Genomic DNA, 9582 nt, shown 5'->3' on the forward strand with positions numbered 1-9582 from the left:
TCATGGGAAGTCTGCCAGGCAATCTGCTGTATATACATGGGGCTAAAGTTGACCTGAGCATTGTACTTGCATGGGCTAATGTTGATCAAACAGTGTTGTAAATGGGGCTAAAATTGAACAATTTGTCAGACAATCTAAAGTTGAACAATTTGCCAGACAATCTGCTTTACATAGGTTTGAGCTTGAACAATTTGTCAGACTATCTGCTATACATAGGGTTGAGCTTGAACAATTTGTCAGACAATCTGCTATTCATAGGGATAAGCTTGAACAATTTGCAGAGACATGCTATTCATAGGGATAAGCTTGAACAATTTGCAGAGACAGCTTTACAAAGGGTTGAGCTTGAACAAATTGCAGAGACAATCTGCTAAACAAAGAGTTGAGCTTGAACAATTTGCAGAGACAATCTGCTTTATAAAGAGTTGAGCTTGAACAATTTGTCAGACAATCTGCTATACATAGGGATGAGTTTGAACACTTTGCAAAGACAGCTTTACAAAGGGTTGAGCTTGAACAATTTGCAGAGACAATCTGCCTTACAAGGAGTTGAGCTTGAACAATTTGCAGAGACAATCTGCTATACATAGGGTTGAGCTTGAACAATTTGTCAGACAATCTGCTATACATAGGGTTGAGCTTGAACAATTTGTCAGACAATCTGCTATACATAGGGTTGAGCTTGAACAAATTGCAGAGACAATCTGCTTTACAAAGAGTTAAGCTTGAACAATTTGCTGAGACAATCTGCTTTACATACTAAGGGTTGAGCTTGAACAATTTGTCAGACATTCTGCTATACATGGAGTTGAAGTTGATTGATTTCATTATAGTTCTTTACATGGAACTGAACATGAACTTAAGATAGAAGATAATGAATTTATCATAGATTCAGATAAATTACAAGTGTACTGAAAGGAGAAAGAAATGTAAACCAAATGATAAAAGGTTAATTTTTTTCTTAATGTTTGACATTTATATTCTAATACACTGTATACATGTACCTACACCGTTGATGACAAAAGTAGTAGGGATTTCACAACATACTTATTGCAAGTATTAATTTCAACTTTCAAGGTGACCCCAAAATAAAAAAAATAAAATGGTTGAAATTTTTTTCATTAATAGAGGTCATAACAACTTGACATTAAACTCATAATCATGTAAAATTTCAAACACCTCATAGTTCATACAAAATGGTAAAAAATATTTTCATTAATAAATTGACAATTAAAAAGAACAAAATCAATCTTATACTATTACCTTTTCCTCTAGTCATACAAAGAACAACATAAACATAAAACTAGGGTATGTATCAAAAGAATTTGAAGGCCTACCTGTTGACATGTTCCAGGCAATGCATGTATTATTTTACAGGTATAGAACAGGTATGCACCCCCTTATCAGCTGATAATGAGGGATTTTATACCTCCCTCCCTAAACAACACATACCACAGAGTCTGATGTAGGGTAGATACTTTGTCAGGTACCTGGGTCCCCGTATCACAAATCAGTGTCAGATGACAGCACACACATATTGTATAACACTGTCATATTTAATTTATTGAAAAAAAGTTTTGAAAGTAGGTCAGCCCTTTTTTAAGTTCTTTCAGCTTGTGTGTCTTCTTAAAAGAGATATACATGTATTACTGAAATCTTCAATTAAAGTTGTAAATTTCTTTGATCAACAACAGAGAGCAATAGGATTTGTCCCGTTAGAAGGGTGACGAGAGGTCAACATACTCCGTAAACCGAATTTTTTAAAGATGGGTTTTGACTGAGATTTTTTTAAACACAGAAGTCTTTTATTAAGATGTAAAACTTTATAACTAAAGTATACATGTACTGCTATCAGGAATAGGGGACCCTACTGTACAGAAAAGTATCACTTATAGCCAGAAAATTGATTACCTTGCCCAATAAAAACATCATAATATCAGAGGTGTAGACATGTTTTTTATGGCTCAGACTTGGCTTTACGTGTAAGGGGACAGCTATATGGTAGCACCTGCTTTATGCTTATTACACTGTCACCTTACAAGGTGCTTGTTCCTGTCCTAAGTAATTTATGGAGGAGTTGAAATTTCTAACAGTAAAGTCAGGGAGGAATTTACCTTCTACTTGTGCCAGTAAACTGAGTATAGTAAACATGGTTAAAGCAAAGCTGCTTATAATGAATTCATGCTTACAACAGTCTTTATTCTAAATGGATCTTACAGAAAATAAAATTATCTTTAACATGAATCAATTTCCTTGAATCTGAATTTTTTTTTTTTTGTGTATGATATAATTTGAATGAGTTTCCCTCCCCTCTTTAATGAGAAATCTCTTAAGCAATCTACAAGGATTAAAGTTTTATAAATTTTATTTAATATTTCAACAAGTTAACAATTTCGTTAAACACTTAGCAGGCTCTGAATACAGTCAGAACAGCGGGAAGTCACGTTGAATTTAAACAAATAGTAATAATCTAAAGTGCGATAACATGATAAACACCTGGTTGCATGCAGTTTTATGCACTATAGTATACTGGTATATTGGATACATCCCTATATATAATAACTGTGCATTTAGGTAGAGAGTTTTCAAGTCATGAAAATAGTCCAAGACTGATTTCAAACTGAACAAAAATTGTCACGAATTATAGTTGATTTACATGAGTATCAGTTTAAAAAGCAGGAAGATTTTATGCACAGATAAAACAGAAGCTAAGAACCTCAATCAAAGTGAGTCAAGGTTATTCACAGTCAGGGTCAAGGTCACTCAAAAGTGTTTCCAAGTTACCTTCTTCAGAAGCAATAAGATAACAAAAGTAGGACAAATGTCATCATCGATAGCTACTTCTTATGATTGTTGTCTTTATATATCTATGTCAATAGTTAATATATACACAAATTAGAGGTCATAAAGGTGTATTTGTTTTACGAATCAAGAAATCAGATAAATGTCTGATTTTAATATCATTGAGATTAATCTAGAGATTATATGCATCTAGGTGCAAGGCATTGACAGCACTCCTTGGGACATTTCTCCAGTATTTCAGGCTGACGACCTTTCACCTTATCGACTTAGATGTACCCAATATCTGTGGTGGACGGGACCTACCATGTCAACCACAGGAATGTGTATCAGACAGGAAGATTAACTAATGCAGGAATCTGTCACACCAAACACAATTCTTATACAATATTACCTATAGGATTGTTTACTTATAGGCCAGAGTGGGAAATATTTCACCATTTATACCCTGTACCTATTATTTTTGTGCACACTTCAGCACGGAAGCAAGATCTCATGTAAATAGCAACATTATCTCATACCAGCATCTTAAAACTACTTCAGATGCGGGAAAAAATAACATTATCATTTTTGTAAGGGAAAAAAAAACTTCCTTGATATGAAAAATGAAATCACTTCATATGTCAATAATTCAGTCATAATAGTCATAAAGCAAATGATCCACTAAAGAATGTATAAAAACTTTCAATTACGATTTAATACCCTCCAAGCAGTTTTCCGTGACATGTTGTGATAGCAATGCACCATGTTTGTAGTAATTGTACAGGTAATTAGCAGGTGAGAAAGGTAAACAAGCATTAAAATTAAGAATCTTACAGATGTAGCAGTTCATATTCAGGCATTCTCAATGACTTCAATAAGTTTAAAAGGTCTCCCTAGGTATAATGCTTTGACATGTGCATTGTTTCTATTCGGGGACGATGAATCATTCAAACCACTTCCTACATTGTGCATGGATCAGCTTCTATCAATCTACACCCATGATACTTCTATTAAAATGTCAACAATAAAAAAAAATCACGCTTCCTTCAAAAAGATAAATATCATCTTAAAATTTTTTTTAAAAAGTATGTAACACATACTAGCCCTATGAACTGAAAGAGTGAGACCAAGCAATTCCATGATAATTTACCTATTTGCTTCTGATAAAATTCTCACTTTGAAATAGAATGAAAATTATATGAAAAATAATATATCCATGCTTGTGATTTAAATCATAGAATTTCATTTAAAAACTGTCTTTAATTTCTATTATCACCTGAAGAGAAAATCAGTCCGTGCTGAAACTGACAGGAAGATTAATTTCTTACAAAAACTTTTCATAAGCTTTTTAATCTTACCTGAGACATTTACGTATATGGAAGACGTATATATCCTCTGAGGTTTCATTTTAATTGTGTATTAAAGCCATAATCCACATAATTATATATATTACATCCAATTCCTCTCCCAGTTAATTTCCATGTTTCTTCTGTGACACATTTTTTTTAAATGAAGAAACTTGTAAAAACACAACTTGGCTAAAGAACAAAACCCATTTGAACTTGTACACCGGTAGATTGGGGACCAGATCAACTGATATACTAGAAAATCGGCAAATCACATTGTGGTAAATTACTACTGCTCTTCCAAAGAATGACTATACTGTCACTGTTGCACTTAACATCGGGGGGCCCTTAAGGGGGTAAAGTCATAAGCTGTCATAAAGCTATCGTGATGCGTTTTATTTCCAGGTGAATGTCATTAATTTTGAATATATTAAGCATATTAATTCTTGCTTAATGAGTTCATTGATGGTTAATCTCCATATAAAAATATGAATTGGTCTTTTTTTCTTCATCTTATTTTTGTTTTCTTTAACTGATTTGAAGTAAGGAAATAATTACAATTCATTTTTTTTAAAAAAATTCATAAGCCTTAGGCTTCATCATTAACATCCATTTTTCTGGTTTTCGTAAATGCTACAGGGAAAAGTTACACAATGCGACAGACAAAACAAGAACGATATTCATTTTCTGACACAAAATCAATCATTATTCTCTGATAATGATGAATTTTCAAACAATTAACAAACACCATTATGAATATTTAAAAACAGATCAATTGCATATCAATCACTCATGATAAAATGGGCCCAGGTGAACTTTTTCACCAAATTCTAAAACCTACCTATAAATCTGTCAAATGTTTATTTAAACCATATACTTTGTTCTGCCTGTGTCACTTTGTTGTATGTTTGATGTGATACCATGGGAGGGTTCCGTTAGGTAGCGGGTATTCACGCCATCAAGTATTAATTTGATACATGTATAAATATTAAACATGAATCATGAACTGTATTTTTGAAGTTTTTCCACCTCAAATGAATATGTATATATATAAGTACTAATTACATCTATATTGAAAATGTTAAAAATAATAACAGTGCAACGGAACTCTTTCATGGTGGAGTAAGAAAATGTGCTGTATTCAAAATGTGCTGTTGAATACACCACAAGATCTGTCCAAGGATTATGAAGCAATCTCCGACTTAAGTCAAAATTGTAGTCATTTACAAAATGAATATTTATTTATTAATATTTTTACGATGTGATATTTTGGGCAAGTGCAGATTTACACAGCTAAGTTACACTTGCAACTTTGTACTGGGATCCGACTCTGTTAAACTTCACATTTAGAGAGAAACAGTCTATTTAGTGTGATGTCACATGTAATGTGAGAGGTGAGAATCTGCATGTCTCGAACAGACTCTAAATATGGTAGGCCAAAACGTAATATTTTAACATAAGGCATTATAGAGTATATGCAACAATTTTATGGTTTCTTTTAAGCTCCCTGCATAAATTTAAGCTTAACTGAATTATACTTTCTCCATTAGGCAGAAAGCATGGAACCCTGTTAGAGAAGGATTTCTGGTAAGGTTTGATACACAGGAAAATTTGCAGATTCCATTCTGAATTTCTACATTAATTAGTCTATTAAGCTTGCATTACAAGTGGCACTTTGATTTGCTCACTGAGCTTGCTATAAAATGATTCTTAAAAATTCAAATTAAAACACTAAACAAAAACAAATTTCACTGCATTTTATATTTTATGTGCTTTGTTTATATAATAAAAATCAAAAACAATTTACAAAATTTCCTTTATGATTCTGGTATCTGATCACTATAGATATTCTAAAGAGATATAACAAAACAAATTTGGGCGAGATATACTGCTTATCAAATATTGTAAAAAACTTAGGAGGAGCTAGTTTAGTACTTTTTTTCTAGAACTACATTAGTCCTCCTTGCTACATTTTAGTTGACAATTTGCCGTAAGCTTACTTTTCTCTCTTTTACTTAGTTAAGCCATCTCGAGTTATCTATCATTAGACAATATAAGCCAGAAAGAGTTGTCTTTCTTTTCTTTCAGTACAATTTAATTAAATCCCATTTTTTTGTGAATTTTAAAATGAAAAACTATAATCTATGCATTTAAACTAATTTAAATTAGATAAACCTAACATTTAAAGTTTTTTTCTTTTTTTCAAGATTTTGGAAGAAGTTTATTTCTTTCATTTGTCTTTACATAAGACATTAAAAGTCACTGATAGTTTGATAGAAATTAATAAGCATTGAAGCATTATTTTTTGAAAGATAGTGTCATAAGAAACAGTGTGTGCATACAAATTGAGCAGTAATGTGTATCATGAAAATTTGATTGCACACAGTACCTTTACAGTTAGGAGACTAATTTATCTTTCAAAATATAATGATTCAATGCTTATATTAACATTTTTGTATACTAGCCTGGAATGTAAATGAGATTTTTATTTTAAAATCCCTGTATTATCCTTTGAGTAAGTTATGACCATTAATGGAAGAGCAAACGTAATGGCTTCTGTACTACAATTTGATTTTCATTACCAGGTTGCACTTGCACAGTGATTTATTTTTTACATTTGTGACATTAAAATAATTAAAACACAGACTTTAACTTTTTGACCCCCTGTCTGTGTTTGGTGTTTCCTACTAAATATATTTTGTTAAATTTCAGAAACAGAGCTTAAGATGTTCAAAAATAATTTTAAAACATATGAGTTATCTTTCTTGTACCATTTTCTATGTTAAATCTGTGAATTTACGGTGTGTCATAAATCTCTTGTACTCTTACTTCACATTTCTCTCAGTTCAAGTTTTCCTGGCACAGTGAACATTGATAAATACCCAATACAATACATATTACAGATAGTATCTTAATCCAATCAATGCATTAATACAGCTATAATCAAACTCCCACATCTCACCTCATCAAAGAAAACCACTGTGACTAAATACCTGTAAAACACTCCTCATTCCTGATTAATTCTTTTAATTCTTCAGAAATTGAAAAATCAACTTTTAAATACCTGATTAAATCTTTGCATGAGAAACTACATGTATCAATGAATCACAGCCTTAATTTCTAAAGAAGTTGAATTTTCAGAAGAAAAATTCCTTTGGTTTACTTATCCATGTCGATTGTGATCTTGAGTTTTATTGCAGTAAATTTTGGATTATATATGGAGGGTTTTTCTGATTAAGGGTACAGCCCCCCTCCCCATACATCACCTGTAGAGGACAGGTGTGTTCTAATCACCCAAGGTCACCAAACTGTCTCTACACAATGAATGAAACCCAAGCCTCTGTGAGAAAGACCCTCACCAGCAATCACAAAGGATTCATCTAAACTGTGTCCCAAGCCTGATTAGCTTGCCTACAGGACATATCATATATCAGGAAAAAATAAAAATAATGAAGAATGTGTTATATTTAGTGATTAAATCTGTGAAAACATTTATTTAAATACAAAGTTACATAAATTTTCTTTCTTCTTTGAGAGGAATGCATGAAAGAATTGAAATCAAATTCAAGAATACATTAAAAAATGATTAAAAAACTTATTAGGATCTAGTCAAAGTGGTTGGTCCTCATTTTTTAGAGATCCAAGTGAGTTACAAAGCTTCAACTTTTTGCCAGTAAAGATCTTCTAAGTTTTCACAGTTGTTGGGATAAAATTTCACTTTTCCCGTCTCAAATATCCAGTGGAATGTTTCATTTCTTACAGGACTAGCATTAATGTACTTTAAACTCTGAACACAACTAGTAGGAGGAACCCACAAGACATTAACCTAATTCAAAATGGGGGGAAATACCTGGTTTGTACTTTGACAAAGAGAGAAATTTCTTGTAAAACAAAGAATTAGAGATAGAATTTATGCAGAAGTGCGCAGTCAAAATGATAAACCCTATGTTGAACAAATTTTGTCCCTTTAATTTCATACGATGTATGAATCTCTCTTTGATCAGTAGAACTGTTCAAAAGATCAATGGTTTTAATTTTCCAGCATAGATCTTAAGTATGGCTCATTTGTAGAGCACAAAGCCAGGGTGATTACATTTCAAAGTCCCCTCTTATGAAGAGAGATATGATGAATTTTCCACAGAAAATTGTAGGCTTAAATAAATCAATTCTAACACCTCAGTAAACTTTTAAAATATCAAATTTAAACAGTTAGCAATTTGCTGTTCAATAGAACAAATTTGGTAAATACTTTCAAAATCATTAAAAGGAGTGTTTTACATTCATGTTATATCAACTAGTGACACCTATACCGATTCAAAATATCTTTTATGCCAATTAAAGTGTTTTTCACTTCATTTGGGAAAGAAGTCACTGCAGGAAAAACAGAACTTTTGAGATAAAAAATGAAACACAAAAATTATCAATTTTAGAAATAAAATTTCAGTTTAAAAAGTATCATCCCAATCATTAAAAAATTGGGATACAGTATAAATATTTAGAGTAAAGTTTCACCATATATCACTTGGGCTTTGACAAAGTTACATTTATGTTGACTTAAATGAAGTAAACAAATAGACTTATTCTAGATTGCATAACATCAGTTTGTATTTCTGTAATCATAAATAAACCGATGATCATGTGGGTATATGCTACACATCTTTGGCAGTTGTACAGCTTTTATAACCTGCAAGAAATTATTTCAGTCCGGCAAAAATTACTTTTTCTTTTAAGGGGGGGAGGATCGATTCACAGAATATGTTTCATGGTACACATACATCTTGAAAAATGCATGAATCATGGTTTAATTCCCTTTTTTATCAATGGAACATTATTAATTCTTACTTGTTAATTAATTCATTATGTCAACACATGTAAAATAACTAATTAAACAAGGAAATAAAAACTGTAATGTCAGGTTTTGTCTTTCATTGCTTTTATGATGTGTGTTAAATGCACTAACTATTTAACTTTTGAATTATCAGAGACGGAAAGTAAAGTAGTTGTCAACTTCTCAACCAATGTACTCCGAATAAATTAACAGCAAAATTTGAAAATATTAATCACATGTCCAATAAATTTTCCAGCACATCAAGAAGAAGTCTTTTGATTATATAATTACATAATAAACATAATTTTTTTGTCATTATTATGCAGGAAGAACCAGGTATATGCAAGTGTTCAAACTGTTGTGTGCAGATATAGTGATTTTTTTCCTCATCTAAAATTAGAAAAGCTTTTGGAGGTCACTGGCATGGTTGAAAAAAGTTATAAAATATTATAATTCCACAAATAAAATAACCTTGTCATGACTCAACCTATCAACAATTTGGACAACCTCCATGCTGGTATAAAATACTAAATATTAAAGACGCTGTGAAATCCTGCAGTCATTTTGGTGTGCAGCAGAACAACGTCAGTACATCTGAACCAAAATACCTAGCATAACCAAAAAATC

The 9582-nt window shown here is 31.7% G+C and overlaps 1 protein-coding gene across 1 annotated transcript in view; it reads right to left on the reverse strand.

The window, feature by feature from the left end:
- LOC134233067 (palladin-like) overlaps positions 1 to 9582 on the reverse strand; it is a 39019-nt gene that overhangs the window by 3189 nt on the left and 26248 nt on the right. The window lies entirely within an intron of this gene.

This window comes from Saccostrea cucullata, unplaced genomic scaffold (assembly GCF_032062105.1).
Source record: "Saccostrea cucullata isolate Sc308-1 unplaced genomic scaffold, CSIRO_AGI_Scuc_v1 ctg50, whole genome shotgun sequence".
Taxonomy (NCBI): Eukaryota; Metazoa; Mollusca; class Bivalvia; order Ostreida; family Ostreidae; genus Saccostrea; species Saccostrea cuccullata.